Source organism: Lissotriton vulgaris, chromosome 10 (genome assembly GCF_964263255.1).
Source record: "Lissotriton vulgaris chromosome 10, aLisVul1.2, whole genome shotgun sequence".
In the NCBI taxonomy this organism is placed as follows: domain Eukaryota; kingdom Metazoa; phylum Chordata; class Amphibia; order Caudata; family Salamandridae; genus Lissotriton; species Lissotriton vulgaris.
In genome coordinates, this window is record NC_141698.1 from 773,032,656 (window position 1) to 773,046,441 (window position 13,786).

The 13,786-nt window shown below is 44.3% G+C and overlaps 1 protein-coding gene across 1 annotated transcript in view; it reads right to left on the reverse strand.

Annotated features, from left to right (window-relative positions):
- Positions 1 to 13,786, reverse strand: part of SPMIP4 (sperm microtubule inner protein 4) — a 189,163-nt gene that overhangs the window by 49,856 nt on the left and 125,521 nt on the right. The window lies entirely within an intron of this gene.

The window sequence follows — 13,786 nt, forward strand, 5'->3', positions numbered from 1 at the left end:
AATCCTTGCTTAGTGGTCTCTGGGGAAGTAGAACTGAATGCAGGGCATGACCTAAGGCCTTAATCCTGAGCTACTGACTATGGCTGAAGGCAGATAGTGGCTCTTGGCTGCGGGCCTGGATTCATCAATTAGGAAAATATTTAAAATTCACTGAAAAAACTTTAATTAAGGTTTAATTAATGTAGTGCTCATAACAGTCTGACAATATTCACAGGGACAGATCCAAATTATCAAGATATAGTTTCTGTGGCAAAAAAAGTTAGGTAGCTATGCATTACGTTTCATTACTGCCACGTACTGCTCATGACCTCATACTCTATGTAGCGGATGACATCAGAAATTACACTGCCAATGACATTGTTGGTGACATCACATATCACATCACTGCATTTATCTCAAGCTTAGCGCTTCTATACCCCCCCAGGTTTTAAGATGCATGGCTTGGATTTCAACTCTGTTTAGTCACCTCTTTGTAGGCGGCCTAGGATATGTTCAAACACTACATTGAGCATCTCCATCCCAATAGCCCACTAGACAAAGCCTGCAGACATTGCTAGCATGTATTTAGTACAATGTCTGGTATCTGGTCAGGACCTGTACTCTGGACCTCTCTTTCCTACAACTGGACTGCACATTTAGCTGTGCTTGCAGAAATCTAGTGCTGGTCATCAGCCATGCCCTGAACTTGGAAACAATTTTGAAAGAGTCTTTTGGACAAGAGTTGGTGGTAGATTCAACTGCTTCTGACAGAAAATATTTGCAATTGTCAGGTCATGAATTTAGCACAAGAGGTGTGTGAAGTATCTATGCTGTACAGCAACCTCGATGTTGTGCAGCATGGCTTTTAAAAAAGAAAAACAAACTTACGCTGCATGCAGCCAGGCCATTTTGTAGGTGAGCACAATGAGCAGGCATGCACCTGCAATATAAGGGAAGGACTGTTTGTCTTTTTGTTTGCCGTTCTGAGTAGTACTGGTAAATGAAAAGAAAAAAAGTAGCATGTATGGGGGATGCAACAAAGAAGGGGGTTGGGCAGATGCAACAAGCTGCTTTTCTGACTGATGGTAGAGCCTGCTGCTAAATGATAGGCCCTTTTAATTGTCAGTGATTGATAATGCTGCTCAGTGTTGTGCCATTCTTGTGCCATTCTTGATTTGATGAGTCCTTATGCTCAGTGCTTGAACCCTCAATGATGTTCAGTGATGCGCCATACTTGTCATTGATTAACAAACGGCCCTATCCCTGAACAATTGGTTCTTCTGCTCAATGATGAGATATGTTTCTTGGTGATGAACCTGAAAAGGATATACATGTGAAGGTTTGCCTCTGATGTTCCACACATAAAAGATGGATGCATAAAGGGGAATACCCAATGTAACCTGTGGCAGAGATAGAGAGTAGACTCTTGATATTGATTGCTCAGTTAGCTCTAGGAGAAATAGGTGTCCCTGGATAACTCAGTTCCTAAAGCTGAAATTTCGCTTGAATTAGCTCTTGGCGTACTAAAGGCTCTCTCATATTAGCACAAATCAGGGTAGAAAATGTACCTGATTATCTTAAGTCCAGGAAAGGGGGCCCTGGTTCAGGGAAAGGAGATGTCCTGTGTTAGACCTGGCATTTTTTGCAGGTTTATTCCCAAACGTTTTGCCTTTTGTCTCCTATTTTTCTGACCCTGTTTTCCTTCGCTGTAGGACTCTGGGTACTTTACCACTTCTCATCAGTGCTAAAGGTCATATGTTCTCTGTGTAAATTGCGATTCTGATTGGTTAATCCATGATTGGTATATGCGACTTACTTGTAAGTCCCTAGTAAAGTGCACAGTGTATGACAGGGCTTGTAAATTCAATGCTACTAGTGGGCCTGCAGCACTGGTTGTGCCACCCAGATGATTAGCCCTGGAACTTGTGTCTCAGATCTATCATTGTAGTGTCTGCGAGCGTGGTTTTAAAAAGCCATGTTGACCTGGCAAGTGCACCCACTTGCCAGGCACTGACGTTCCCTTTCCTTAATGCAATACACCCCTTAGGTAAGCCTAAGTTACCCCCATAGGCAGGGTGCAGTATATGTGAAAGGTAGGAAATGTACTTTTTTTTCTATTTTTCCGGAACGTGCTGTGTAACATACGCACCGGAAGAGAAGTCCCTGAGGAAGAGCGCCGTTGGACTGATTATCCACGAGCTCCATACTACCAGGGGACGGCATAACCGAAAACACCATTAAGATTTTAAAGAAGCAATTGAGGCCACATTAAGAAGCAAGGTTGTGACATTGAGGAATATAAGCAAAGGAGATTGAAGATCCCTAACCCAGGACTGCATATTTTGCAAGGCATGGAATTATGATGCTGCGAGTTCCATAATAAATTAAGCAAGCTTTAATTCTTGATGCAGAGAAACAGCTCAAGAGTGTAACTGTCATTATCAAATGCAAGCATCTGACAACCAGACTAAACTCCTGACCACCGTGTAGTTACACAGGTGATGCTGTATTAAGGAGAAGTTAATTATATTGGTCCTGAAGAAGGTGGGTGTAGACCGACTGAACCACCGAAACGCGTCGACGCATTGACAACAGTTAAATCAGGAAGGGTCAACATCAGTGAGAGCACTGGTCATTAAATCCGGCCTCTTGTTGTACCACATGATATCTTGAGTAACACCTTTAAGACAGATGAATTTATCTCTTATTGATCTTCTCTAATAGATTTGTTCAGACTTTCAATCATGTAATGTGTGGTGTCTTTTTAACTATGTATTTAATGGATATTGTGTAGAATGTGTTATATTCAATTTTATAATAAAATAGGCCATTATGGAATAACATACTTGTTATAAATTCTTTTTTCCTTTGCAAATGTTACATGTATGAATGTGATAGGTTCCAATATTGGTTGGAGCTGACTTTGGTATAAAAGGTGTGACTTGATAATTTACTACCAAAAGGGAAAAACTCTGTTCTTACGTTTAGTAATTTAGTGCTCCATTCCCTTTTTGGTGAATACAGAGCCGCTCTCTCATTTATTTGAGGTCTCCCATATTAGCAAAAATCAGGGTAGAAAATGTACCTGATTATCTTAAGTCCAGGAAAGGGAGCCCTGGTTCAGGGAAAAGAGAGGTCCTGTGTTAGACCTGGCATTTTTTGCAGGTTTATTCCCAAACATTTTGCCTTTTGTCTCCTACTTTTCTGACCCTGTTTTCCTTCGCTGTAGGACTCAGGGTACTTTACCACTTCTCATCAGTGCTAAAGGTTATATGTTCTCTGTGTAAATTGCGATTCTGATTGGTTAATCCATGATTGGTATATGCGATTTACTTGTAAGTCCCTAGGAAAGTGCACAGTTTGTGACAGGGCTTGTAAATTCAATGCTACTAGTGGGCCTACAGCACTGGTTGTGCCACCCAGATGATTAGCCCTGGAACTTGTGTCTCAGATCTATCATTGTAGTGTCTGCGAGCGTGGTTTTAAAAAGCCATGTTGACCTGGCAAGTGCACCCACTTGCCAGGCACTAACTTTCCCTTTCCTTAATGCAATACACCCCTTAGGTAGGCCTAAGTTACCCCCATGGGCAGGGTGCAGTATATGTGAAAGGTAGGACATGTACTGGTGTGTTTTACATATCCCGATAGTGAAAAACTGGGTATTTCGTTTTTCAATATTGAAAGGATGTCTGTCCCATAGGCTATCATTGGAGCTGCACTGTAACATTTTTATATGTGTAACTTTCAATTGGGACAAGATTGAGAAATAAAGTCTAGACTCTCTGAACTTATAATTTACTAACATACCGTTTATTAACGTTTTTTATGTAATTGTGTGCTTGAAAATGGCACTTCAAGAAAGTGGGCATTTTCTTATTTGACCATTCTGTGTGCCTCTGACTGTTTGTGTATTTAGCCTCTCCTTTTGGAGTGACAGGAGCTGGGGATGTTCATTCACTCTAGACAGTATGAGGAGGATTGAGGTGTTGCCTGCCTTGCCTGGATGACTCATCGCTGGGCTGAATAGACCTGTTCTGAATTTAGAGTGGTGGGAGGAGTTTTTGCTACCACCTGAATAGGCTGTGTCTCCTTTTTACAATGCTGTCACCACCCCCTGTGGTCATGCTAGACCAGGGAGGAAAGAACTAGTTTAGACTTAGAAAATGAGAAATGAGAAAATGGGTTATAAGTATTGGGCCTAAACCCCCAAGACTTTAAATTACTCCAAAAAACAAGAGGACCAGGCCAAGAAGAAGAGAGGAAGAACTGTGTGAGAAGCGCTGCCTTTTTTGTGTGAGGGGAGGGTTGGCCTGCAGTTGCTGCTTCTGTCTGTGGTGGAGAAAGGACTGACTCTTTTTGCCCTGTTGTGGTATCCTGCTTCTGAAGAACTCTCCAAGGGCCTGTGTGTGCTGGCCTCCTGTTGTGGAAGACTCTGGGACATCAAAGTCTTCCTTCTGCGTGCTTTCCCTTTGCTTTGAGAAGGTTCTGGTGTGTGAGCTCTATTTTTCAAGAGCCCTGGGGCTTCTACTTTGTTTCACAAACTCAGTGCGCTTTCATCTTACTTTTCACAATCCTGGTGCTTATTTCTGGAAAAGCTTCCTTCTGCATGATTTTACTTTCATTGGAGGGCGTTCTGGTGCTTGCATTCTGTGTTACCCAGTTGTGGTGCTTGCACTCTGAATTGCACCACCCTGGTGCTTTCATGCTGTCATTTGCAAAACAGCCTGGTGCCCCCTTTCCTTCTGCTGCCTAGCGCCAGCTTCTGCAAACTCGTCCCGGGCTCCTCATGAGGAAGAATCTCTGTTGCTCCCCCCAGCCTCGGCGAATGCGGGCCGCGACTGAGGTGCCGCCCGCCATGCAGTGCAGTGAGGTTTTCGACATCGAGTAAGGAATGTGCGGCCTCTCCACAGCTGAGCGGGTGTGTCAGGATTAGCCGACGTTGCCTAACAGCACTAACACCTTTTCAGGCCGCCCGAGGCAAGAAAAGGGAGAAGCGGCTTCTGCAACAGCACCATCCAGCTCCAGCCCCGCCCATCGCCGGATGGAGCTGCACAGGCTCAGGTGACCTGTGGGCAACTGGGAAACTGCAGCTTGTACACCGGACTGATGGAGGACTCTTCATTTTTACCCAAGACCAGAGTTGAAGGAGCGGTCAGGAAGGCCGGAGGGCTGCGGATCGTCTAGTCACCAAGAGAAGAAGTCCTGGGTTACTTGGCAAGTAGAGGGGAGAGATGTTATTACAGTTAGGCTTTAAGAAGGCAAAAGGTGTGATAAGAGGAAGGAAATCAACAAAGAACAAAAGAGAAGTTCCACTGCCACAACGTCAGCTGTGGCAAAGAGAAGAACAGATGCTATCCATTAATGAAGACAAACATTCTGAGAAATGATTGCAGAGATCCTACTAAGGAGGGGTGCACTGAAAACTGCAACCAGGGCAATACAGTGATGTTAAAGACTTCTTTAGTGGAATTGGAGGCAGAAGAGATAAAGGTATGGTAATGAAAGAATTATGGGGCTTTATGGGTTTGTATCCTGTAAGTGTCCTAAACCTTTACAGGTTTGATGATAATAGGACTTGCTGGCAGGACTATCGTCATTGCAGCATCTGTTGAGAAGTCTAGTAATGGTCAGCGACACTGCAACGTATCATTTCTACAACTTTATGGCAATATGAGAAGGGCATCTTTCTACTAATGTAATAAAGTATTATAGTTGAAATCACACAATGCCTACTGCTATACCAACATTGGGCCTGATTGACAAAGGCAATTTGAGACAAAAGTCTAACTTTATGACTTTTGGTATTCACTGAGGTCATTTACGAGTCGTTTCTTTATGTCCGCAGCCAGGCCAGAATCTCCAGCTTGAGCCATACTCTCCACATCCAGTCCATACTCTCTGGCTCGGGCCGTACTCTCCGACTTGGGCTGGATGAAGTGTAATCAAAGGACCAGAATGCAATTTTACAGAAAAGGAATGTGTGATAAATGGTAGAGGAGGTCATGAAAATGAGTTTGGGCAGGGAAAAGGGTGTGGCCGGACACTGTATCATATCCCAGAAAAATGTACTCCTTTGCAACATGGTACATGCAGTCCACAATTTGCGCTCCCCTCAGTGTTGACTGCAATGTCAAGACTACAGTCAACACTGAGGGGAGAGGGGTGCTCTCCTTTGTGTTGACTGTAGTGCCGGAGAGTACGGGCCGGGTGTGGAGAGTACGGGTCATGCCGCAGATTCCAGCCCGACTGCAGATGTAAGGATACGACTCATAAATTACCTCTGTGAAAACCAAAAAGTCGTAAAGTTAGACTTTTGTCTCAGATTGCCTTTATGAATCGGGCCCACAGGATGTTAAAAGTACAGTTAAGTACCAGCAATAACAACTGTGCAAAATAATTTCTGTTATTTTTGTTTCTCCCCAACAGGCAACATTTGTGAAAAACAGACTTCGAAAGTGATTTGGATGAAAAGGCATGAAACATTTTTGCCACAAATTATTGGCAGCCTGTTAGTTGGTACTTCCATAGTGTGAATTTCAAATGTTGAATTCTCAGGTGCACTGGGGTCCTCTTTTACATCATAGAAAGCATGACATCAATATTTGAAAGAGGACGGGATCAGACAGACAGAACATTTTAAAGTTTATCGGAAAGATATATATTTATACACAATATTGCTGTATTACATGCAGAGACTAGGCAATGTATGTTGTTACTGTGCTCTGTATAAATGTTCTATAACTCTGTTATAGTTTATCCGCCTCTTTTTTATTTTTTTTTATTTTTTATTGAGGGTTAAAGTGCAATACAAAGATTATACAATTAAATAAACACAGATAGAGCATTCAAATTTGGTACAAAAATAAGATGGCGAAGATATAATATTCAAGATAAATATAAACAGATGTACAATTCATGATGTGGGATTAAAATTCATTAGCAGGAATTATATACAGATAAAAAATACTGACTTCGGGTCATATTCTGGTTCTGGCCTCCCTCCATTTCAAAACGGGAGCCCAGAGGCGTCTTCCCATCTCCCGCTTTTTAACTCCTTTGAGTTCATATAAACAGGACTCAATATTGTGAATACCCAGGAGTCTCGAGAGCCACATCTGAAAGGAGGGTGCAATTACATCTTTCCAACCAGCTGAAATCAGTATTCGCAGCACAGCTACTGACATACAAACCAGTGCTGCCTCATCCTCTTCCAGAACCAGTTTTGAGTCTGTACCCATTAATACCAGCGTAGGGGATAGATCGATCTTGTGACCTAGCAGCCCCTCCCAGAATTTCATTATCTCATCCTTAAGTGAGTCCAGCCTATCACATGTGACAAACATATGTACTAAGTCTGCTTGAGGTGAGTTACATCTGGGGCAACAATCATCAGACCTAACACCCCATGCAAATAATTTGGCCGGAGTGTGGTACAGAATAAAGACTGTTTTATAATGCTGGGCCCGTAGATTAGAAGCCCGAAAAAGCTTTTTATTCAAATCAAGAGCAAGGTCTAAATCGACATTGGGGTTGCCCAGTTTAATGGCCCAGACACTTTCCATTTTCCCGATATCATCCTGAATCCTCTCTACCAGGTGGTTATAAATTACTTTAATCTTTCTACACCCTCTAACCAAGGCCTCAACAACAAGAATATTTACTTTGGGCTTTAGTTTAGGTCTCAGGCCCCTTAAAGTACGGGCAATTTGTTCAAATAGGAACCAATGAGTAGCTGGGATGCCAAACAGTTTTTGCAAGTCCACGAACCCTATGATCTTATCCCCCTCCATAACATTTTCAATGGTCTTAACCCCTATTCGCTTCCTATCCTGAAGATTCCTATCCAACCTCAATTGTGGTAACAAACATGAGTTTGCCAGATGAAGATAGGAATTTACTTTTGGGGCTTTAAAATGTTTCAGAATAGTTTTCCAAACAGACCAGGCCCCATATAAAGTCTTATAGCGTGCCTTTTTATAAAACCTATGTTCGACTTCACAGAGCAAAAGACCGGTAGCATTCCTCCCCAGCAACATTTCATAGATTGGGGGTGGTCCCTGGATCCCAGAGTTTGAGTTTCCCCAACAGGTCTAGCATCAATTTGAAACAAGATTTGAATTAGGAGGCAGGACCAATGGTATAATCTGAGATTCGGGAGTGCCATACCACCCCTTTCCCTTGGCAGTGACATAAAGCTAGTAGAACGTCTAATCTTGCTGTATTGCCATATAAACTTTATAAAGACGGACTCCATCTTATTCATTATTTTATTGTCTATAAGAAGGGGAATAGCCCTGGGAAACATTACCATTTTTAGAGCATTGACCCTGCCAACCAAAGAAAGATGCAATACATCTAGGGCCCGATGTAGGTGGCAAATACCGGTCGGGAAACGGCCGAATTCGGCCGTTTCCGACCGGTATTTGGCATCTTGAGATGTAGGGGGCCTTATTTTACAGATTCTGTAAATTTACCGATTCTGTAAATTTACAGAATCTGTAAAATACCAAATCGGTATTTTTACCGATTCGGTAATTCCCAGATGTAGGTGGGACTCTTCTGAGTCCCAAAGGCCCTACAAATTCGGTATTTTACCACCCAATCCAATTGGGTGTTAAAATACCGAATTCAGGTGTGCATGCACATGTGTGCTTGCACACCTAGCCATGTGACAGACAGACATGCCCTTAGGGCATGTCTGTGTGCCACATTGCGCACATGCCTATTTTTGGGGTGCCAGAGGGTGTCAAAGTGACACCCCCTGCACCCTTGTGAAATTCGGTATTTACCAATTCGGTAAATACCGAATCGGTAATGCCCATTCATTTCTATGGGCTTCAAAGCCCATGGGAATGAATGGGCATTACCGATTCGGTATTTACCGAATCGGTAAATACCGAATTCTTCTGATTCGGTATTCCAGCACATCTGGAATACCTACATACCCACCCCTTAGATTTATCGATTTTTAATTACCGAATCGGTAAAATTCGGTAATTAAAAATCGGTAAATCTATTTTACCTACATCTAGCCCCTATTCTTTTCAATTCTGCCTCGATAGATTTGATTATGGGGAGGTAGTTCTCTTCTACTATTCTTTCAACTGATGCATTAATTTTTACCCCTAAATAAACCGCTGAGTCCACAAATCTAGAATCAGATTTCACAATATTTTTTGAACCGATTATTTGAGTTTTAAATTCATTTAGGAGGTACCCAGAACCCAGACCAAAAACCTTCGCCATCTGTACCAGAACCGGTAATGTCTGCTGGGGTTCGTTGTAAGTATAGCCAGGTCATCAGCATACGCTAGTAGCTTATTAATACGTCCATTAAAAATCACTGGGGGAATATTTGGGTTCTCTAATATTTTCTGGATGAGGGGATCAATATATAAAGAGAAAAGGATAGGGGAGCAGGGGCAGCTCTGGCGCGTCCCTCTGTTTATAGAAAATGTATCCGACTTTTCCCCCATAACCGTAACTCTCGCAGTCGGGTCCACATACATGGCTTTGAGCGCTCTGATGGCTTTCTCCCCAAAACCTCTTCCTGCCAATATCCCCCAGAGAAAGCCCCAATCAACGCAATTGAACGCTTTCTTTGCGTCTAGCAGGATCATGGCGATCTCCCCCCCGTGGCAGCCTGGGCATCAAAAAGGGTTATAGCTCTACATGTATGGTCTGTTGTGCCCCGTCCTGGGACAACCCCATACTGCCACGGGGAGACGAGATCGCCAATGATCCTGCCCAACCGCTTGGCCCAGATCTTTGAATAAAGCTTTGTGTCAGTGTTTATCAAGGATATTGGCCAATAGGATCCTGGTTTCTCTGCTGGTTTCCCCTTCTTGTGAAAGATTATAATGTTAGTTTCCTTCCACGAATCAGGTACAACCCCTGAGTATACAATCCCATTAAATAGGTCGACCAACATTGGAACAATCTCACATTCCAATGCTTTGTACACTTCCAGGGGGATCCCGTCTGGGCGAGCGGCTGTTCCTGGCGCTAGCTCCCATAGTGCAGTCAGGACCTCGGCATATGATATATCTTTATCAAGGTCCGCTCTAGTTACCCCATTCAGACAAGGACTGTTATCTGGGTACTTCTGCCCCTGGTTGTTCTCAGTCTTTCCCACATCATACAGTTCTTTATAAAAATTCTCAAACACCCTCAAAACTTCCTTAATTTCCGTATAAGTATTTCCATCTTCCTCAATGCAGGCAATATGATTTTTAGATTTTTCCTGCCTTAGCCGAAGGGCAAGGGCTCTACCAGCTTGCTCTCCTGTTTCGTATATTTTTGCCCTGGAAGCTTGAAAATCCCTTATTGCCCTTTGTGTTACTTCCTTCTGCAAGGCCGCTTTAACAGCCACCAAAACATTTTGGCTTTCCTTACCATCTTCACCGGAGGCAATGTCTCTGATATGCTGTTCTTCCACAGTAGAGAGCTTGCCCATAAGTTTCTCTACCTCAACCCTATCCTCTCTTCTAAGTCTGGGTGAACAGCTAATCGTCTCTCCCCTTAAAGCGGCTTTAAAAGCCTCCCATACCCCATTCCGTGATGTACTAAACCTATTTTCTGCAAAATATTCTCCCACCCATTTATTCAAATGATCTACAAACCTATTGTCTGCCAACAATCTCCTTTCAAATGTTCAAAAAGACTTTGACCTCTCCACTCTTCTCAGATCATACATAAGAAACAACGGGTTGTGGTCTGAGATCACTCTTGAGAGTTTAATGATCTCCACCTTCTCTATATCTGAAGAGGAAATAAAAAGGTAATCTAGTTTTGAATACTTCAGAGCAGGGTTTGAGAAATATGCGTAACCAGGATTCTGGGGTTCTTTAGTTCGCCAAACATCCAACAGCCCATGCGAACTGATAAGAGCCTGGACTGATCTAAAAACTCTGGGTTTCCGTCCTACGTAAAGTATTCCATTACCCCAGTCAAATGAAATGTTTAAATCTCCTGTAACTACTAAGGGGGTAGGCCACCCAGCCAACTCTACTTCTAAGTAGTCAAAAATTTCGGGATCATCATCATTCGAGCCGTAAATAACAAAAATTGTAAAACCTAGATCCATTTCGGCAATTACCCATCTACCATTACTATCCATTCTTACTTTCCTGGCCTTTCCTAGGGCGGTTCTTGCTAGTATGGCAACTCCCCTAACAGTTGACGATTGAGTTGAGCATGCCACCAGTTCAAATCCTTTCAAAAATAGTAGATTTCTCTTAGCCCAGGGGAGATGGGTTTCCTGGAGACAGAAAACGTCTATTCTATTATACTTCACCACATATTCTAATCTTTGTCTTTTCTTCCAATCATTTAGACCGCCCACATTCATTGTACAAATTCTAATGTTCGACATCTAATTGAGCATGATCTCCTACAGCGAGAAACTGATCGGATATTTCTTTTGCATTCATTTGCTCTTTTTGTCCTCTTTCCATATTTCACCATTCCCTTCTTTCCTTATTTTCCACCCGCCCCCACCCCTCCCCCCATCCCACCCCCCAACCACCCAACCCCCAAACCAACCCAACCCCAGCCCGCCACCCCCCAACCACCCTACTCTGTGAGGCGCTCAGACCTGGTCTGAGCGTGTGATGGACCGCGGTGTATGCGGTGAGAGCTACCATATCACTTCACCAAACAATTAACAAACATTTGGAGCTCGAAAAGTTACAGATCTACAAAAAGTCAAAACACTAAATTCAGCAACAACCGAAAGCCAGCAACCCATTCCTTCGTCTTTAGGGCAACAGTCATCTTAGCAGTCATCTTAGCTTCCTATGGAATCCAAATATTCCTTTGCTTTGATCTCAGATGAGAAAAACATTGCCCTCCCTTCATTGATAATCTTCAGCTGCGCAGGGTTTATTAGAAATGCCTGCATCTTTTTGTCCTGAAAGGGTTTAATCAGGCTTCTTAAGCACCAGCGTCTTTCTACCGTCGTGTGGGAGAAATGAAAACCCCTACAACCTCGTTTAGCATTAGGTCTTGCTAAATCAAAAATAGCCTGTCGCAGAATAAAATTTCCTAAAAAGATCAAGATCACCCTGGGTTTGTCCCCTTCTTTCATACTCTTTTTGACCATGAAGGGGGTGCGATGAACTCTCTGCAGCTCGTTAGACCAGTTCCAGCCCTTTAGTTTGGGAAAAGCCTGTTCGAAAAGTTTTATCATGAATGACCTAATGTCGGACCCTTCTGATCCCTTCGGGATTCCCAGAACTCTCAGGTTGTTTCTGCGGAGCCTGTTCTCCATCTCCTCGAGCTTCCATTGGATGTCTACAACCTGAGAGCTTTGTGCATTAACCTTGGCCACAGCCACCTCCACCTCTGCTTCAGTTGAGACAATCCTGTCCTCCAGATTTGATACTCTGTCCCCGGGATTAATACAGGCCTTAGACAATTTCCTAACCACGCCCCTCATTTTCCTCATAGCTGCTTGCGATTTACGATTTTCTTTGCATGTCTCTTCTCTATGGGCTATGATCTCCTGATGGATTGTCTCTAATAGGGACATTTGTGCTTTTTCAATGCCCAGGCTGTCCTGTGCGGACAGAGAGGCAGAGTGATCCCAGCTCAGCTCACATCGGGGGTCTCTCAGGTCCTCCACTGCAGCTGCTGAAGTTTTCAATGCAGTTGCAGGGTGTTCCGTCTCAGGTTTGCTCTCAGAGTCCCCCAGGGAGTTGCAGTCACGATCCCCCTACTCCTCAGACCAATCCAAGCCAACAGAGGCTGAGAAGAAGGCTTCGCTTTGAGCCGCTTCCCCTGCTCCGACTCCAATAACCTCGCCAAGCTCTCCCTGGTCCGACGGCACAGGCTCCTTTCCACCAACCTCAATACCATCTATAGAGCTCTGAGCTTGTACTTGTGCCTGTGCCTGTTTTAGAGGGTCGGATGTTGCCCCTGCAGCCTCTGCTTGATCTTCAGTGAGGACGCCGAACCCCCCTCCTTCCTTTGACCCCTCAGGCGCCTCAGCTTTGCCCTGCGTCGACACTTCGACTTTGGTAGCAGCATTTTCCAAATTAGCAGCATTTTCCAAATTAACAGTCACGCTGCACGCATCCTGGGGTGCCTGAGGTGTCTCAGTCTCAACCAAAGTTTGTTCGGCCAATTCGGGCATACCCCCAGCTACCTCTGCCACCTTTTCCTTACCGGCTTTTGTGAGCATCTCAGCTATTGAGACTGTAGCCTGCCGGGTCCGGATCAGAGGCTGTTGTCTCTCCTTGGGATTCTCCGGCATCTGTGTTCCTATTGCCTTGGTGGCGCCGTCCTCTCGAAGAAGATTTTTCTTCTTTGAGGATGCTTTGGAATTTTGATTTATTTTCAGGGCCCTTATCAAGCTAGGCGCTCCGTTTCCCCTCTGCCGCCTGCACGAGCACCCAGACGGATTCCACTTCGGGCGTTCGAATCTCTTCTCCGAACTTTCCCGCTTCAACGATCTCCGTATCTGGCTCCACCCTCCAAGGAAGCCGCGGCGTTTCGAGCCGGGAGAGAGAGCCGACAGCACGGCTGCTAGGCCCCGCAGCACACGAGCCGCTGATCCGCGACAGGACAACGTGGCTAGCATGCCCCCAAGAGGTCCCCGACAGTTTCCTCCGCCTCCAGAACCAGCAAAACAAAGTGAGCCGCAAGTCGGCGTTTCGGTTGATGTTAGAAGCCCATTTTCGCTCCTTCGATCGGCACCCTCACCGCAGCTCCACTACAGCCACAGCTAAGCGGCCGCCATCTTGCCTCACTCTATAGTTTAGTAGCCTCATTGAAATTTCTTAAACCTGGTGTGTCTGAAAATTGA